This window comes from Azolla caroliniana, unplaced genomic scaffold (assembly GCF_043228905.1).
Source record: "Azolla caroliniana isolate FFs.n. ecotype wild unplaced genomic scaffold, voAzoCaro1.0.p SCAF_14, whole genome shotgun sequence".
Taxonomy (NCBI): domain Eukaryota; kingdom Viridiplantae; phylum Streptophyta; class Polypodiopsida; order Salviniales; family Salviniaceae; genus Azolla; species Azolla caroliniana.
This window is the reverse complement of record NW_028230449.1, coordinates 10071384-10091713: the sequence shown is the minus strand read 5'-3', so window position 1 is coordinate 10091713 and position 20330 is coordinate 10071384.

Genomic DNA, 20330 nt, shown 5'->3' with positions numbered 1-20330 from the left:
CTTTTCGGTCCGAACCGAACCTCAGGCGTAGTCGGTTACACCGACTCGGATTTCGCCGGCTGTATAGACAGTCGGAAATCAACAACCGGATACTGCTTCAAATTCGGCAATGGAGCAATCTCGTGGAAGTCGAAACTTCAGGAGTGCACAGCGACCTCAACGACCGAAGCAGAATATGTAGCTGCGTCCGACGCAACAAAAGAAGCTTTGTGGCTCGGTCGGCTGGCTCACACGTTTCGACAAGTCGACCATGACTCAGCTCCAGTTGTCTACAGCGACAGTCAAGGTGCTGTTGCCTTGTCGAAAAATCCGGTTCACCACAACGCCTCCAAACATATCGACGTTCGATATCACTTCGTTCGGGACTGCGTCATTTCAGGGAAAATCGGTCTAGAGAAAATATCCACAACCGACAATGTCGCAGATGGAATGACCAAGTGTCTTTCGGCAGACCGTTTTCGGTCTCTTCGGCATCAGATGGGCGTAACGACAAACCAGTCCGGTTAGAGCCGGACACAGAGCAGGATGGTTCCCGACAACCGACATCAGTTCCTTAATGATCGGCTTCAACTGTTCCGACCCGACCAGTTCGGTCTTCTGCCTTCGGACCCTGCCGACTCGAACAAAGCTGATATGTCCGAGAACCTAAGTCTATACCTGTAATCTTAGATAACCCATGTATACGCCCATTACGGGGGAGTGTCGAATACAAGTGTATAATGGACGTATTCACACTATCCCTTTGGGCCATTTGTGTAATTAGCATAAATGGTAGTTGCCCTAAGTCGGTCACTATATATATTGACCTTGTAACCTTTTTGTAAGGTTGGGTGTTGTATTATTGCTTTGTGGAATAAGAAGTCTTTTGTGTGTGTGTCTCTCTCTCTCTCTCTCTCTCTCTCTGTGCAACGACTAGAAACTGTCATACGCAGGTATTCAGCACTAATCGAATGCTTCTTGATCTTCCGCATAGACGACCTTGTCTTCAACAACAGTAAGTACAGAACGGAAATCAACACAGAAGTATAAACACCATACGCTCTATTAATTATCCGCTCCGATTACAATGGGGTCCGGGCCTTTAAATAGGTTTCCGGCCCGGAGTACAAAACGGTGCCTATCGCACCTATTCGGGATCCGTCCGGATCTGGAACGGCATACCGTTTCCAGTCCGTCCGTCCACACTATGCTTATTTACAACCATACTTAATTAATTCCTTCACTCCGTATTTTGGACTCCTTGCCGGCCGGTAACACATACTTAGAGTTTTGCCCTTCTTTCCGAAAGCCTAACATGAAAGTGCCTAGTTTTGAGGATTCTCCTTCTAAAATAGCATTAGCATACATTACGCAAAGAAATTGCATCCTTCTCAAAGCTTATCGGAGAACACTTTCTCATCTAACAAAACAAATTGGGATTCAAGAGTCTTTCAGTTTTTAAATAAATGGGCTAGTAGAAAAAAAAATGTCTGTCTTGCTATGTGTGCTTTGAGAGTTTAAAAACATTTACTTTGGTTTCTCACAAAAAAAGACCCAATTTTAAGTTTTCCCTAGGTAGCAATACTAACAAGTTTCTAGGACTTCGATATGCCATATATGTATATATCCATGCAAACATATAGACACTTGCATAAGTATATACGCATACATATTATAACATACATATGGTATCTTTGAAGGTGGAAATTATTAGGTCCATTAAAGTAATGAAAAGCCATCAAGTTTGCCCTTTTGAAAATGCCTTGTGCCCTTGATTTTTTGCATTACGCAAAAGTAGCAACCTAATCGTAGGCCATGTAAACATTTGGAATACACCACAATGATGCTATTTGAACCAATAGGATAGAGGCATCCATAGGAGGCCTTTGGGACCAACTTTTGGAGAAGTGGTAATTAATTATCAAAGATTGAGCGAGTGATCATTGGCGCCCACAATTTCTATCATGATGGCATTTTTGGCAACATCTTTTGAATTCTTTACCCATTTCCTATTGTGAAAAGATACATATTGTTAGGAATTTGTCTCTCCTACGGGAGAAGTCGACAGTCGAAATCAAGGAAGAAGCTGGAAGTCGAATCGACAAGCCGAACACAAGATGGTTGACCGAATCGACCAGCGAGTCGATAGGGTGGTCGACTAGTTTGAAGGAGATAGAGAGTCGACTATGATAGTCGACTACATTGGATAGATGCTCCAAGTCGAAGACAAGAGCGACAAGTCGGGCCAATTAATTATTATTATAAAGATATATATAATAATAATAACATATCCCTCCTATAAATAGGAATAGCTAGGGCAAACTTATGAGGTAATGAGGTACACATTAACACCTTCATGGGGTTGGTGAATCAACTTGCAACAACAAAGTTTCCATTACATGATGCTATGCAGGCCTTGTTACTGCAATGTACCCTGCTGAACAGCTAGGAGAGCCTGGCGGTGTCTCTCAGTACCTCGTGCCAAGAAGAAAACTTGTCCTTACAAGTGGTAAAGACAAGTATCCTAAACGAGGAGACACAAAGGAAGGACAAGGGTGTCCTGTCTCAGACGGAGGTGAATCTGACACAACAGAGGAAGAAGCAAGTAGAGAAGTCCATAAAAGAGAGACAAGTCTCATGCCAGGTCCAAGTCGAAAGGAAAGTTCACATGCTTGTACTGTGAAAAACCTAGATACCTCCAGAAGGACTGTCGACACCTTAAAAAAGACAAAGGTGCTTCAAATGATGTCGAACCCAAAAAGATTTTCAAGGAAAAGGGCACTTCAGCCTTGGCTACAAGCGAAGAAGAGCTTCTATTCATTTGTGAGCAAGCGAGTGCTATGTTGACGACATGTTTGTGGTTGGACAAGACACCAAGAAGATAGGGAGCTTGAAAAAGGCACTAGGGAAGTCGTTTGCCAAGAAAGATCTTGGACCGGAAAAGCAAATATTGGGGATGCACATAGTTCATGACAGAACTATGAATGTGCTATGGTTGTCACAACAAAAGTATGTGACAAAGACCTTGGAAAGGTTCAACATGTTGGAAGCAAAACCAGTCAGGTTTGCACTGTCGTCTAATTGCGAGTACCATATGCCTTAGCTGTTGGAAGTTTAATGTATGCTATGGTCTATATGAGACTAGACATAACATCTGCAATCAGAACGATGAGCTTAGATGCGAGTAATCTGTCAAGAACACTAGGCAATAGTAAAGTGGTACTTGAAAGGCATCTCAATCTCAAGGGTGTGCATTAGGTATGGTTTCGAAAAACCTATGATTGAAGGTTTTACCGATTCAAACATGTTGGGGGACATAGAATCAAGCCAATCCACATCAGGTTATGTGATGACCTATGTAGGGGGAGCAGTGTTGTGGCAGTCAAGACTACAGAAGACTATGGCTTTGTCGACCACAGAGGCAGAATATATGGGTGTTGTAGAGGCTCGTAAGGAGCTGATATGGATGAGGAGTTTTCTTAGTGATGTGGGAATGAAGCAAGGAGAATTCTTGCTCCATTGTGATAGTCAAAGTGCCATACATATAGCCAAGAACGCTACGTATCACTCTCAGACCAAGCACATACACAGAAGGTATCACTGGTTATGAGAGAAGGTGGATGAGGGAGAGTTTAACCTTGTGAAGATCCATAATCATGATAATTGATCCGACATGCTTACGAAATCCCTACCTATGGACAAACTCAAAGTCTATTGACAGAAGATAAGACTAGTCAATTCTGCCCATAGGAGTGAAGAGGGAGTTTGTTAGTGAGAAGGGTTATGCACAGAAGATCATAGACATAACCGACTTCACCGGATATCAACAGATAATATGTGCAGGTTTAATGGAAGCTTCACAAATCACATAGAGAGAGAGAGAGAGAGAGAGAGAGAGAGAGATAGATAGATAGATAGATTATATTATCGTCTTCGGAGATCAAATATGACCTATGAGACCAAAAATATTACATTTCACGTGATACGTGTGAAAGTGAGTAGTGACTCTCGATGTTCAAGAACTTTACCAATGAATGTTGCAATCGAGAGTGCACATTGTGGTTGTGAGAGGAATTCATGCAAAGATTGGGCTCGATCGAAGAGATGTGGAAAGCATGGTCGAATATGATCAAAGGCAGAGCATTGTATCAAAGTGTGATACTCAGACTCGCGAACTTGTTTAGGGCAAAGTGTGCATAACCGACCACTCTCATCACTTGTACCCCAACGCCCTGTTTCACATCGCAATGCATGTGAGCTAAGTCGCATGGAAGCAATGGTTCGAATGGCAGATAACGGTATGGGCTCTAACATGTATGGATGTGTACGATTTCCCCGTTCCGCAAAGAATATGGTTTTGTAGTTAGGTGCAACATGTGTAGTATAATGTGTGAAGCGTGAGCCTCCACATTTGTCCCATGTCATGATACATTGGCGTTGCAAAAATGCCTCATTTACAGAGGAATCTAATGATGCATCATGAAGCAAGTGTCTTCCATCCCATCTACCAAACCATTTTTCTATATCTTGCATCCAACCGGAACACAAAATTTTGCTTTTATGCGTCTTTTGGATCTTTTTGCTTGCTTCCCACGCAATTCTAGGAAGTCGATGTGAGGGACTTTTTTGAACCTTAAGCATGTATTCAACAACCCTTTCCATGGCCATGATCTCAATGGGAAGCGATCCCGTCTCAAGGAGGAGGAGGGTGTAGGGCGTTTGTTTCTTAACTTGTAGAAACTTGGTAAGAAAATGCTTTTGGACATTTTCAAACTCTTTCCACATAGACTTAGGGATGCTACCGCCCCATACTTCCACCCCATAGAGAAGAACTGGTGTCACCAAAGTGTCAAAAAGATATTTCTTGAGGACCCAACACTTAATATCTCCAAGATTGCATGTGTTCTCAAATGCATAGTATGCTCGTTTGCCCGCCTCTAAGCGGCGTGTAGCACATTCATTCCATCTATGATTTGAAGGAACTTCAAGGCCAAGATATTTGAAGCTTTCCACACATTCAAGTGGCTCATTGTTGTACATAATGCATGGTTTATCTCTTTTTTGGCTCTTCACAAGCATAATCTTTGTTTTAGAGCTATTGACACTTAATTTAGTATGCATGCAAAATTTTTCCAATGCCTTCATAAGCTTTTGTGCATCTCCTAAAGTATTTGCAAAAAGCACTACGTCATCTGCATATAGCAAAAGCATAATCACAACATTCCCAATGGCAACTTCTTCAACACATTCTTCCTTTGCAAACTTGGTAACCATTTCTTCCAATTCATCAATGCATAGACCAAATAGTGTTGGTGAGAGTGGGCATCCTTGCTTAACACCAATAGTGCTTTTGAAAAAATCTGAAAGTTTATCTTTCATGCGCACACAACATATAACCTTCTCATAAATTCGGGAAATTGCAAGCATAGAGAGAGCAGGAGAGAGAGAGAGAGAGAGCAAAACAATAAACTCAATTTCAAAATAATAAACACTCTATACATACAATGTGCTCAGTGAACACTTTTATAGAAGTCCTTGTGTCCCATGTGTAAACCTTGCTTGTGTGTTTGTGTGTCTTGTAACAAGGGAGTGTTCGGGCTTGCCCATGCACCTCTCTTTTCACAAAGGCATTCGAAACTCTGTCTCTCGCGTGTGTAAGCAAGCCTTTTCCTTATGTGTTCACATGTCTTGTAGCAAGGGAGCATTTGGGCTTGCCCATGCACCTCTCTTTTCACAAAGGCATTCGAAACTCTGTCTCTCGTGTGTGTAAGTATGCCTTTTTGTCGTGTGTCCGTGTGTAAGCCTTCCTCACGTGCATTCGTTCACCTTGTGACTAGGGGTTGATTCGGGCTTGCCCATGCGCCTCTCCTTTTCACAAACACGTTTGAATACTCGTGCCTTGTTTGTGTAAGCCTTCCTTGTGTTGTGCATGTGAGCCCTATTTCCTTCCTGTCCATAACCCCAGTGATCCCGTCTCACAATCCGCACATAGTGACGCATTTTCACGACATAATAAAGTGGTGAACCCGACGTGAAGAGGTGGTAGGAAGGATCAAGTGCTTGAAATAGAAGATTTGAAGATGGCTTCTTCGACAAACACCCAAGTTGATGAAGTGGCGATGTTGGTGGCTATTGTGGAGCATATGATGAGAGCTCGTGATAATGATGCAAGCTTAGACAAGGCCATCGATCGAACCGTTGAGATAGCGGGCCAATTTGGTTGAAGAAACATTACGGATTTTATCGCTACATACAAGATGGAGATGCAACAACATGATGTCATCGAAGAGAAGAAAATATCAAGTTTCAAGCGTGTCGTAGCAATTGGGTTACAAGGCCGTATAAGGGAGATTCAAGCCGCCCAAAGAACATGGATGGGATTTGAAAGGGCACTTTTGGCTGAATATATGCTTGAAGATGCATCAAGGATGACTCGTCATACGTTGATGAAGTGGATCGAGAAGAAGGGGAAGAACATGAACACATCGGGAGTGTACACCGAATTTAACCAAATGTACAACTCTCTTCCGAGAACCGACCAAACACTTCTCGAAGGAGATAAAGTTTTGTACTTCTTAAAGGCGGTGGATGCAAAAGATAGACGAGAACTAGGTAGTCTATTAGAGGACATAGCACAACCCAATGGTCTCATAACGGATTAGGTTGTGGTAAGAAGAGCATGTGATCGATTCGACAAGCGTCGTCAATGGCTAGATGATTTCGACATGGCTGGCCCGGTAGTCCAAAGAAGGAAGGCTCCAATAGCAATTGAGATGACAAAGCAAAGCGAGCCGACCGAAAGAGCAATGGAGAACTCTGAGATTGAAGAGTTGGCACAAAAATTCGAAGATGTTTCGTTAGCTAATATGAGTCGTAGAGGGCCGAAGGGGAAAGACCCATATAGATGTGTATGGTGTGATAGTGTTGATAATGCAAGGAAAGATTGTGCTAGCCTTCAAGAGGCAATTCGACAGAACCTCGTCTACATGGAAGGCAACATTATACACTCAAGTGAGACTTGAAAGCCCTTGCAAGTGAATTTCGGAGTCTAAAGAAAATCATGGATGAGGCCGATGCGAGCCACGTCGAAGCTATACATTAGGCCGCATCCGCCGGTATAAGAATTGGGAAGGAGATTAAACCGGGAACGGGGTTTTGGCCGACCGTCCTCGAATAAGAAAAAAAAGGGAAGATTAATTCGGATGATGCAAAGCTAGCCAACCTTCATGTACAAGACCTTACCGGGTGGGCGGATCCGGTTGATAACAATACGATCTCCTTAGAGGTCATATGCGAAACCCACAAAGTGTTTGTGGATGAGAAGCGGAAGAGGACGGATCTAGATGAAGGCCCTTCTAAGAAACATGACACGAGAAGCTTTAAAAAGAAGGAAGAGATGATGAAGACCACACGTCAAGAAGATGGAAGCTCAAACAAGAGAGCCGAGGAACCGACTCAACCCATTGAAGAGAATGCCAAGAAAGGGAAGGATAGATCGACACCAACATACAAATTAAGGTCGGATATTGAACAAACAACTAACTTAAGGAAGGTTCTTCAAGAAAGAGTGCTCGATAGTCGTATTGACCTTACATTGAGAGAACTACTTGGAATTGCAAAGAAGGTGTTCCATGAGACCATCGTCGATCTTATCAAACGTAAAAGACAACAAGCGGATGAGGAAGAGGGAATTTTGACAAAGGTGACAACCAATGCCATAACTATGGCAAGAATGGAAGAGAAACAAGAAGATCTAGTGGACAGTCATTATACACGACCCCATTGGGCGAGAGCGACAATGGAAACTCCGGTGAAGATTGGAGAGAAGAAAGAGACGGCTGTGGCTCTTATAAAACATGGATCAGAGATTAACCTCATGTTGACGAACCATGGATGGAAGATTCGTGCAGCGACGAAGGCAATGGAAGATCTTTATGGAGCATGTCCCAACATTCAAGTCACAATCGGGGATGTAGAGATCGACCAACACTTTTTTGTGCAAGATTCAGCTTCCGATTCGGTGATTCTTGGGCAACCCTACATAACATCATCAAGGATGGAGACTAAGGTGTTTGATAGTGGAGCAACATTCGCTCGGGTGAAGCGTCTTGATGGTTTAAAGTCGGTTCAATTCTTGACAGTGCGAGCTAACCATGAGAGGAACCGAGATAGCCTCAGAGATGAGGCCTCGTATTTTTAACATAAACTATTTGTTGGGAATCGACGCTTCGATTCTCCTTCTTCACTCGGCCACAACCGAGTAAGCGCGAATCAATGCAGCAGAAAATAGGAAACCACAGAGAGAAACACGAATACGCAGGGATTAACGTGGAAAACCCTAAACGGGAAAAACCACGGGAGTACAAGACTCCAAACCACCACTATACACAGAGAAGTATACAATGGCGAGCTGCAAGGCGACGACCTTGAGCTCGCTGTCCTCGCCACAGGCGGCGGAAATACAAAGAGGCGTCGTCCTCTTCCTCTCTCACGCTCTATCTCTCTCTCTCTCTCACGGCTGCACACTCTTCACTCCTCTTGAGTGGAAAAACAGAAAAATGATCAACAACACTAAAACAGTTTGCCCTAAGTCATATTTATACATATATGACTTTGGGGCTATTTACAACTATAGCCTCAGGGGCCCATAGCAAACATATTCACGGATATGTCCCTGCATCCGGATCGCTCTCCGGGTACATTCGTCATCCGGCTCCGAAGCCGGGGTCTTCATCATCCGGTTCCGAAACCGAAACCGGGCTCGTCGGCATTCATCTCCGACATCCGACCATCCCATCCGAAGGGACCGTAATCCCAACAAACTCCCCCTTCACTTCGGCATGGGATGTCTTTCCAATCCGATCCTCTTCCGGCATGCTTCCAGCTTGTCGGGTGTGAGCACCTTGGTCAGCATATCCGACCCGTTCTCGTCCGTGTGGATCTTTGTCAGCACGAACTCCTTGTCTTCTATCCTTTCCTGGATCCAGTGGTATCTACGCTGGATGTGTTTCGTCCGGGAATGGTAGGCCGCGTTCTTTGCAAGGTGGATGGCACTCTGACTATCGCAGTAGAGTCGGTACTCCTCCTGCCGGATACCGAGCTCTCTGACGAAGTCCTTCATCCATATTATTTCCTTGCCGGCTTCAACAGCCGCCATGTACTCCGCCTCCGTGGTTGACAACGCAACCGTCTTCTGCAACCTCGACTGCCACGAAACGGCTCCCCCTGCATACGTCATCACATACCCTGATGTGGACCGGCTGGTATCTGCATCAGCCGACATATCCGAATCGGTGAAGCCGTCGAGTTCGGGCTTACCGGAGCCGAATCGGAGGCACACGTTTGCCGTGCCTTTCAGGTATCGGAGTATCCACTTGGCCGCGTTCCAATGCTCTTTGCCGGGATTGCTCATGTACCGGCTCACCACTCCGACTGCATATCCTATGTCCGGTCTCGTACACACCATGGCGTACATCAAGCTCCCGACGGCTGAGGCATACGGCACTTTCATCATATCCTCCTTTTCAGCCTTCGTCTTGGGACTTTGCTTGCTGGACAGCTTGCAGTTTGCCGGGAGGGTCGATCCGACCGGTCTTGCTTCCGACATGTTGAACCGGTGAAGCACCTTCGTCACGTACTTCTCCTGTGACAGCCACAACTGCTTCTTCTTCCGGTCCCGGATGATGTGCATCCCTAGTATTTGTCTCGCCGGACCCAAGTCCTTCATTGAGAAGGTTCGGTGAAGAGCCTTCTTCAGCATCCGTATCTTGACCTGGTCCCGTCCGACGATCAACATGTCGTCCACGTACAGGAGGAGTATTAGAAAGTCTCCTCCTTCGATCTTCTTCACAAACACGCAGTGGTCGGACTGCGTTTTGAGGTACCCTTCGTCGGTCATGAAGGAGTCGAACTTCCGGTACCATTGCCGGGGAGCCTGCTTCAGTCCGTAAAGGCTCTTCTTCAACCGGCATACCAGGTGCTCCTTCCCTTTCTTCTCGAATCCTTCCGGTTGCTGCATGTAGATCTCTTCATCGAGGTCACCGTGAAGGAATGTCGTCTTCACGTCCATCTGTTCTACCTCGAGGTCCATGCTTGCCGCTATGCTCAGCACCGTCCGGATGGAGGTCATCTTCACTACCGGGGCAAATATCTCGTCGAAGTCGACGCCCTTCTTCTGCTGAAACCCCTTCACCACGATCCTGGCTTTGTATCTCGGGGGGTTTCCGGCATCTCCCGGTTTCAGCTTGAACACCCACTTGTTTCGAAGTGCCCGCTTTCCTTTCGGCAACTCCACAAGTTCATATGTGTGGTTCTCATGCAGGGAATCCATCTCGTCCTGCATGGCACTCAACCACCTGCGGCTCTGGGTGTCATGTTTTGCTTCTTCAAAGCTCTCCGGCTCCCCCTCGTCGGTTAGCAGCACGTGCTCTGGTTCCGGAAATCTCCGGGGGGCCCTTCTCTCTCTTAGAGGATATCTCCGTTCCGGAGCTTCGGTAACCGGTTCTTCCGATTCTTCTTCATCCGAATCCATTTCGGGATCGGGGCCGGTTCCGGTATCATTTTCATCTTCTTCGGCCGGTTCTGTTTCTTCACCGTCTTCGGCCGGATCCTCGAGTGCTAACCGGTCCCTTGCCGGTCGGGACTGCTCTTCGTAGAGTTGATCCTCACCGGTCGACTTGGAGCTCTTCATCTTCTTCTCCGACTCCCAGTCGGCGAGTGTCTTGTCCTCCATGAAGATGATATCTCGACTCCTGAATATCTTCTTGTCGACCGGGTCCCATACTCGGTAGCCGAACTCGTCGTCGCCGTAGCCGAGGAATATGCATGGCCGGGTCTTTGGATCTAACTTTCCTCTCCGGTCCTTTGCCACATGCACGTATGCGAGACACCCGAACACCTTCAGATGCCGGTAGGACACTTCCTTACCGGTCCACACTTTCTGCGGCGTGTCTCCGTCCAAAGGTACTGAGGGTGATATGTTTATCACGTATGTCGCCGTCGACATTGCCTCAGCCCAAAACCCCTTGGGTAATTTCGCATGCGCCAGCATACTCCGGACCCTCTCCATTATGGTCCGGTTCATCCTCTCGGCCAGCCCGTTCAGTTCCGGCGTCTTCGGCACAGTAAACTCGAGTCGGATTCCCTTCGAGCGACAGTACTCCTGGAACTGCCCCCGGTATTCCCCTCCATTATCCGCTCGTATCGCTTTCAGCTTCTTGCCGGATTCCCTTTCCACTCTCGCGTGGAGTTCTTTGAAGACGCACAACACTTGGTCCTTTGTCTTCAACGGTACCGTCCACAGCTTCCGGCTGTGATCATCAATGAATGTTACGAAGTACTGGGCTCCGCCATGTGACTTCGTTTCTACCTGACACACATCAGTGTGCACCAATTCCAATGGTGCGCTACGTCTCGTCGGTGGCCTTGAGTGGAAGGAGGTTCGGTTCTGCTTACCGGCCAGGCAATCGGTGCACTTCTCCAGGTGCACATGCTTCACTGGAATAAGGTTGTCTTCTGCAAGCCTCTTCATCCCCTTCTCACTCATGTGGCACAGTCTTTTGTGCCACAGCTCACCGGCAGTGTCGGCTGCCACGTTCAGCTCCTCCGGACATAGCCGGGAATTCATCAGGTACAGTGTGTTGACCTTCCGGGCCCGAGCCACTATCAAGCTCCCCTTGCTGAACTTCATGACACCGTTCCGGATGCTACCCGTGTAGCCTTCATCATCTAGCCTCCCGGCCGAGATCAGGTTCAATCGGACCTCCGGAACGTGTCGAACATCCTTCAGCAGCATCTTGCATCCGGTCGGGGTTGTCAACCACACGTCTCCGATGCCGGCAATCCGGCATGTACCTTCATTTCCCATCCGAACACAGCCATGCTCACCGGCTGTGTAGGATGAGAAGTATCTTCTCTCCGGGGTCAGGTGGAACGATGCTCCGGAATCGACCACCCAGGTCGTCTCATCGCCGGCAATGTTTAGTTCACCTTCTTCGGTGATGAGCATGATTTCTTCCTCACTTGCCGCGAGTGCCGTTGTTCCTTTCCGGTCCTGCCCTCGCCGATCCGAACCTCTCCGGTCCGTGGCTCCCCGGTATGCACCGTTTCTCTCCGGTGACTTCTTCGAATCGGTGTCGTCGGCTCCGTTGTCTTTTCGGTAATGCCGACAATTCTTTCGGAAGTGCCCCGGCTTCCCACAGTGGAAGCATGTGGGCCTTCCTCTTGACTGCGACCGGGTCCCCGACTTCTCCCGTCTTTGCGGACTCCGGTTCCATTGTCTTCCCCGATCCGATTCGGTAAGCAGCGCCTTCGAGTCGGAGGCCGGTTCTTTATCTCTCCGACGCGCTTCTTCGTTCAAAATACTTGTCTTTACCGTTTGTAAGGACAAGTTATCTTCGGTGCAGGAGGTGCTGAGAGTCACCACCAAGTTCTCCCAGCTTTCCGGCAATGTACACATCAGGATGATGGCTTGCATTGCATCCTCCAACGGGAACTTGATCGCCGCAAGCTGATTCACGAATCCCATGAACGTGCTTACGTGTTCCACCATACTCTCGCCGTCCCGGTACTTGAGATTCACTATCTTCCTCATCAGGGAGGTCCGGTTCAACGCATTCTTCCTCTCATAGAGGCCCGACAGCTTCCGCCACATCTCATATGCGTTGGTGTCGTTCGCCACATGTTGTAGAACGCTCACGTCTACGTATTGCCGAATGGTTGCTACGGCTTTCCGGTTCAGAAGCCTCCATTCCGACTCAAGTACCCCCTTCGGTATTTCCGACCTGTCGATCGGTTCATACAGGTCCCGAACAATCAGAAGATCCTCCATCTTGATCTTCCAGTCGGCGTAATTCTGCGCATTCAGCACCATCATCCCCGGCTGCCCGCTGCCGCCGCCTTCCATTTTCTGCAGCAGTCGCTCTGATACTAGTTTGTTGGGAATCGACGCTTCGATTCTCCTTCTTCACTCGGCCACAACCGAGTAAGCGCGAATCAATGCAGCAGAAAATAGGAAACCACAGAGAGAAACACGAATACGCAGGGATTAACGTGGAAAACCCTAAACGGGAAAAACCACGGGAGTACAAGACTCCAAACCACCACTATACACAGAGAAGTATACAATGGCGAGCTGCAAGGCGACGACCTTGAGCTCGCTGTCCTCGCCACAGGCGGCGGAAATACAAAGAGGCGTCGTCCTCTTCCTCTCTCACACTCTATCTCTCTCTCTCTCTCACGGCTGCACACTCTTCACTCCTCTTGAGTGGAAAAACAGAAAAATGATCAACAACACTAAAACAGTTTGCCCTAAGTCATATTTATACATATATGACTTTGGGGCTATTTACAACTATAGCCTCAGGGGCCCATAGCAAACATATTCACGGATATGTCCCTGCATCCGGATCGCTCTCCGGGTACATTCGTCATCCGGCTCCGAAGCCGGGGTCTTCATCATCCGGTTCCGAAACCGAAACCGGGCTCGTCGGCATTCATCTCCGACATCCGACCATCCCATCCGAAGGGACCGTAATCCCAACACTATTGAAGAATGGGGCAAAGATAGTCCGCGAAAAAGTAAGTCCCCGAAAAGAAGAAAGAAGCAAGAAGGAAAACTATATTTAGCACCTAATGGTGCGTGTGGGATGACTACACAATGAGAGAGAGAAGCGCCAAGTTCAAAACTTTGAACATTGGCTAAAAGAACAAGGAATATTAGAAGAAGACAACATATCATGGGTCATGGAGGAAGCTCATTTAATGATACAATCGGAGAAATAGAGAGTATCGTGGACTTGAACCCTCATGAGCAACATACGATTCAAGTCAACTCCATCAACATGTATACAACCATCGACGAATGTTCACGAGGGGTCATGGAGGAGTTGGTCAAAGTAAAGACAAAATATAAATCAGTAGATAAGAAGGTCAAGCTGGTAGCTATTCCGTTACCGGAGGATAGTTGGCAAAGGATGAAAGAAGTTACCAAGGATCCAAGTCTCAAAGACCCAAAAGGGATAAGCCATACCTTCTCCGATGAATCAAGAGGGAAACTCCAAGTCGAGAAGGATGACTTCCTTCTCCCCAAAGAATAAGAAAGGTTTAGGATGATGCTTGAGAGACATGGGAAAGCCTTTGCCTTCTCTCCACAGGAAATCGGATGTGCTGACCCAAAGATGATAGAGCCGATGGTGATATTTACGGTGCCACATGTACCTTGGAACCTCAAGCCAATACCGGTTCCAAGAGCTCACATTCCAAAGTTGATTGAGATTCTAAAGGAAAAGGTTAGGATGGGAATTCTTGAGCCATCCAATGCTCCCTACTCCAATAGATGGTTTACGGTGCCGAAGAAGAATGGGTCCTTACGCTTTATTCAAGATTTCCAACCCGTCAACAAGGTGACGATCCGAAATGCTAGAATTGGTCCAAGTGTGGATGAATTTTCCGAAGCCTTCAAGGGAAGGTGGATCTATTCCATTGGTGATCTCTACTTGGGCTATGATCAATTTCAATTGTTAGTCGGTAGTAGAGACATTACAACAATCAGGACACCGATCGGGTTGGTAAGGATGTGCACCTTACCCCAAGGTGCGACAAACTCCATAGCCCACATGGTGAATGCCATGAACAAAGTGTTAAAGGATTGTATTCCTGATATTACAATGCCCTTCTTAGATGACATTCCGATCAAAGGATGCTTGGTGGAAGAAAAAGATGAATCAAAAGATGAAGATGGTTGTCGAAGATTCGTCATCGATCGTATAAAGGATAGCGAGTAGGTGTTGCAAAAGCTTAAGGATGCAAATCTCACGTTTTTGGGAGAGAAGTCCGCATTCAGTCAACCTGAAATATTGGTAGTAGGACACGTGTGTGGATCTTATGGCCGGAAGCCATCTCCATCCAAGGTGAATGCTATCCAAGAGATGAAAGATGAGTGTGAGTCCCAAACAGAGGTCATAAGATTCTTGGGAGCATGTGCATTCTACCACATATGGATTCCACACTATGCCCATGTCGTTGAACCATTGTATGGACTACTAAAGAAAAGGAAGACGTTTGAATGGGAAGACGAGCATACCTACGCGGTTCAAAAGTTGAAGAAACTATTATTGGAAGCTCCGGCATTGCGCAAAACCGACTACACCAAATTGGATGGGTGATTAACCAAGAAGACAACGACAAAAATCAGTATGCAATCCGATTCGGTGCAAAGGTGTTGACCGAAAGATAAAGAAAGTACGCCTAAGTAAAGAGAGAGCTATGTGCATTCTACCACATATGGATTCCACACTATGCCCATGTCGTTGAACCATTGTATGGACTACTAAAGAAAAGGAAGACGTTTGAATGGGAAGACGAGCATACCTACGCGGTTCAAAAGTTGAAGAAACTATTATTGGAAGCTCCGGCATTGCGCAAAACCGACTACACCAAATTGGATGGGTGATTAACCAAGAAGACAACGACAAAAATCAGTATGCAATCCGATTCGGTGCAAAGGTGTTGACCGAAAGATAAAGAAAGTACGCCTAAGTAAAGAGTCAGAGAGCTATGGGGGATAGTATTTGTTGTCCGCCAGTGTTGTCCGCTGAACCTAACGCTTAAACAAATAGAATATATTATTAGGTCAGCGTTAAAGAAACGCATATAACGGTTCACGCTAGGAGCGTAACAAACTAAAAGCCCTGTGTAGATAAAAGGTGGAAATCCTTTGTAAAGAGGAAGCATGTATTTTGAGAGCTACCTTCTGTAATACAATACTATCTTCTTTGATTCCCTTGTCTATGCAAATCTTCTACTGATTCGGTGTAGTACTTTGTTGGTAATTGTAGGTTAGTAAGCGTAGGGTAAGTGTGCATATGAGATCACGCACTGGGGAGCTTTGGTTGTAGCCGTGTCCCTTCACGCCCTGACGATACGCTTGCTTTGTAAGCCTATTACGATTCACACACATACGGATCTATTCCATGCACCACAATCACCTTGAAGTCTACCTCGAAGGACTGAGAGTAGATCGTGTTCCTAATCGGTAACACTTTTGGCACGCCCGGTGGGACTATGGTTCAACACAGATGAGCAGCAAGGTATGGATGACTAGCTGTAGACGAGCGAGAGAACGGACCCGACAAGATCGACCACTGACGAGGTCTATCACTCGCCAGACAGAAGAGCGCGCTAAGCAGAAACCCCGCCTCAACGACCACGACTGCTACTTCTAGGAGTACACGGTAGACTCCACGCTCACAGAACAACGTGACGTCGACCACGAAGCCTTGTCGTCACACGACCAAGGTAGTGTGATTAAATGCCGCAATAGTCCACATCGCGAAAGCAGGAGTCTTCCCCTGCCGATCGTCAACACAGCGTCCAGAATGGCTTTCTCATACCCCCGCTTCAACGGAGAAGCAGACGCCGCTAGCCACACCCGGCTATTCCTCAATGTTTGGAATGCGAATCATATGGCGTAGCGGTTTCCAGACGCGGAAGTTCATGCTTTGAAGATCGCCAAGTTCGGGTTAACTTTGGACGGTCGTGCTGCATGCTGGCATTCCGAGATGGATTTTGCACCAATCAAAACCTTTGACCAGTTGCAATCGGCATTCTTGCATTTTTTTCATCGGAAGCTACCACAACATGAAATAATCGGGCAGTTCTATACCATCAAGCAACTTCCCACAGAATCTAGAGTGGATTTCAATCTACCTTTCCAGAGTCTACGACGGAACCTTACACGGGTGTGAACACGCACAGTGTGAAAGGGGAGACAGCCGACATGGTCATCGAGCGAGCATTACAACTCGAATTGGAGGAAGAAGATGAGGGAATGTACATGGCATCGCTACAGTAGGCATTGGCTCAGGAAGAGGAGCATCGATTTCGCCAGGCCATTCAGTGTACCGTAAGTTTAAACTCTGGACATTCCGCGGTTGAATGTAACATGCGAATACATTACCCCATTTTCTATTCACGGGCACACACGGTGGACCAATGTAAGTATAATATGCTAAATAGGCCCACACCCATAGTACGACGTATGGAGCCACAACAACAATCTTGCAGGAATGATTCAGGACGGCAGGAAGAACGTCCCCGGTATACAGACAGGAATCAGCGAACGGAGCGCCAATATCGTAAAAACCGTAACACCGACCCTTACTCCAATGAAGAAGATCAGGAAGAGGAAGAATACCGGAGTACCAACCGTTATTGTCCGGGGGGGGGGGGGAGGCATCATTACGACAATTGATGACCTACAAACAATTGTCGAGGATTCAATGGGGCTCGTCCAAACGGAAACAATTGTCAGCATAAGGACCAACGCCATAATGACGAAAGTTCAGAGGACGACCGACGTCAAGAGCCACGCCAAGAATACCGTCAACAACCCCGGAATAACAGGTGACCTCAGCATAATCGGGACGAACAACTAGTACCGGCGGAAACTAATACCCCTCCGGTAGTAGAAAGAGGCAAGACCAACGTACTCTGTTTCGTGTGTCAACCGCCCGATGATTACGCGACGCAGTGTCCACGTCGGAAAGGAAAGGAGGCAGTCGTGAATACCATCATGGCAGAAGTCCAACAAGTGACGACACGGAAACATGCAAAGAATGCAGACTGGGCAGAAGAAGATGAGATACGCAAGGCAGCCTAGGTCTAGGTAGAAGAAGCAAATGTGGCAAACAGAGCGTATGAAGCAGGAGTCCGCAAACGTCAGTTTGCCGATGAAAGAAAACACATCATCACCGGATCCCATATGGCAAGCATTGGCGGACTGTGAGATAACAATGACCATGGAGAAGCTTCTCCGACTAGTGCCACGATTCCGGCAGGTCGTGGAAAATCGCATAAGGGGCACAACCGGATTAGTCGCAACAAATTTTGTGGAGTCTAGTACTGGACCAACAGTCGTAAATCATCACAATCCAACCATTAAGTTGGTACTACAAGGTCAAGAAATCTCGGGATGTATCATTGATGGGGGGTCCGGTGTTAATGTCATTAGTACGAATACATGTGCACGACTAGGAATTACAGGTTGGGAAGCATGCCCTTTCTGGCTCCGCATGGCGCACACCGGCTCTGTTAGACCCCTAGGGTTAATTCGGAAATTAGGCATTGTCATTGGCGGCCATCTCTTTGACATCTCTACGGTAGTGCTCGCACTAGAAGCTCTGGGAGCGTACCCAATATTGCTCAACAAACCTTGGCTATGCTCAACCAACATCAAACAGAATTGGCAGCATAATTGTATCAGCTTCCGCCGAGGCCGAAGCAAAGTTCGCGTGCCCACTCAAGAAATGGCGGCACCAACCAAGGGCATAACGCCATTATACGCTGAAGATATAAATATGTTGGAAGGAGTAGATGATATAGAGCTTGAGGCGTACCTAGAGAATCACCTGCGGATTGTTCCATTATTCGAAATTGATGTAATAGAAACCGTTGCAGAATACACCCCAACTAATACGCTTCAGGAAGCTAAATACGAACCGAACCCAGAATCGCTAATGGAGTTAAGTAGAGCACACATAACGTTCAAGAGAGATATGGAAATTTCGCGGTGAGTCACTGCTTCAACATTAGAAGAAGTCAATATCGGAACCACGGCGGAACCTTGACTACTCTTTATTGCGAAGGACTTGATCCCAAGTGAGAAGACGACAATGATAGAGCTGCTCAAGGAATATAAGGATGTTTTCGCATGGTCACATGAGGACATGCAGGGGTTGGATCCAAAATTTTATCAGCACAAGATCAACTTGTCCACTGACGTGAAACCGATGCAACAACACTGCTATCGAATGAACTGGAATTACGCGGTTCGCATAAAAGAAGAAATTGACAAACTTCTAAAAGCAGGGTTTATCCGGTCGGTGAAGCAGGCCACGTGATTGAGCCCGATAGTCGTGGTAACAAAGAAAAATGGTAAAATCCGCGTTTGTGTGGATTATCGTAAGCTTAACGCTGTGACGATTACGGACGTGTTCCCCTTACCCTTCACTGATAGTGTACTAGATGCGGTTGTGGGTCATGACATGTATAGTTTTCTAGATGGTTTTAGTGGATACAATCAGGTACGCATGCACCCTAACGACCAGGAGAAGATTGCATTCGTCACGGATTGGGGTGTTTTTGTCGCTGTGGTCATGATGTTTGGGCTAAAGACGATGCCTGCCACTTTCCAACGAACAATTACGGAGAGTTTTGGGGAGTACATACCTGCCTTTATGCAAGTCTTTCTCGATGATTTCGCGGTATATGGAACACGAGGTGAACATTTGGGTCATCTCCGAGTTTGTTTGGAGCGTTGCCGTACGTCACACCTCAGCCTTACTTCGACCAAATGTGTATTCGGCGTCACCTGTGGGGAACTTCTCGGACACATCGTAAGCAAGGAAGGGATAGCGGTGGATCCAAACAAAATCACGAAAATCATTGAAGCAAAGACTCCGACTAATGCCAAAGCCCTCGACCGCTTCCTAGGTCAAATACCCTGGATTTTGTGACCCCATTACACGCCGTCGTACATTGAACGCCCTTCAAGTGGACGAAAATAGAAGAGAAAGCTTACGACGTACTCAAGATAATGTTAACCCAAGCATTGGTCATACAATCACCAGATTGGGCTAAACCTTTTCACGTCTTTATGGATGCCTCGAATATAGCAATAGGCAGCGCATTAATGCAACTCACAGAGCCGAATTGGTACAGACCGGTCTATTACACCAGTCATAAGCTATCAACTACCAAGAGGAACTATTCCACAACTGAGCATGAAGCCTTGGGGATGATATATAGCATCAACAAATTGCAACATTATCTGGTAGGGCGCAAATTTACGTTTCACATAGATCACGCGGTGTTATTGTATCTAGTTGAGAAACAGGCGCTGATAGGGAAGCTGGCCAGATGGATGATGCTACTCTAGGAGTTCGATTTCGCAATACAACATCGGTCGGGCACGAAGCATGCCGTAACTGATTTCTTAAACATAGTGGATAATGGAGATAATGCGATGAGGGACAATGACGACTTTCCTAACGCTGACATTCTGAGGATCGCGACTATTGCGTCACAGGTAGAAAAGAATTTTCCGGATCGTTGGCTGGTGGAAATGACGTACTTTCTGACCACGGGACTGCCACCTCTACAACTAAGGATGGATGAAAAGAAATGACTGGTTGTCTGCAATCGTAACTTTTGTCTGGTCGGAGGAGTACTTTACCACAAAGGTAGCAATGGGATTTGGCGATGTGGGATACGCCAGGATGAAAAGGAAGCTGTTTTGCATGAAGCTCACTGCGGTACGGCCAGGGGACATTACATGGGCGATGTTATGACCC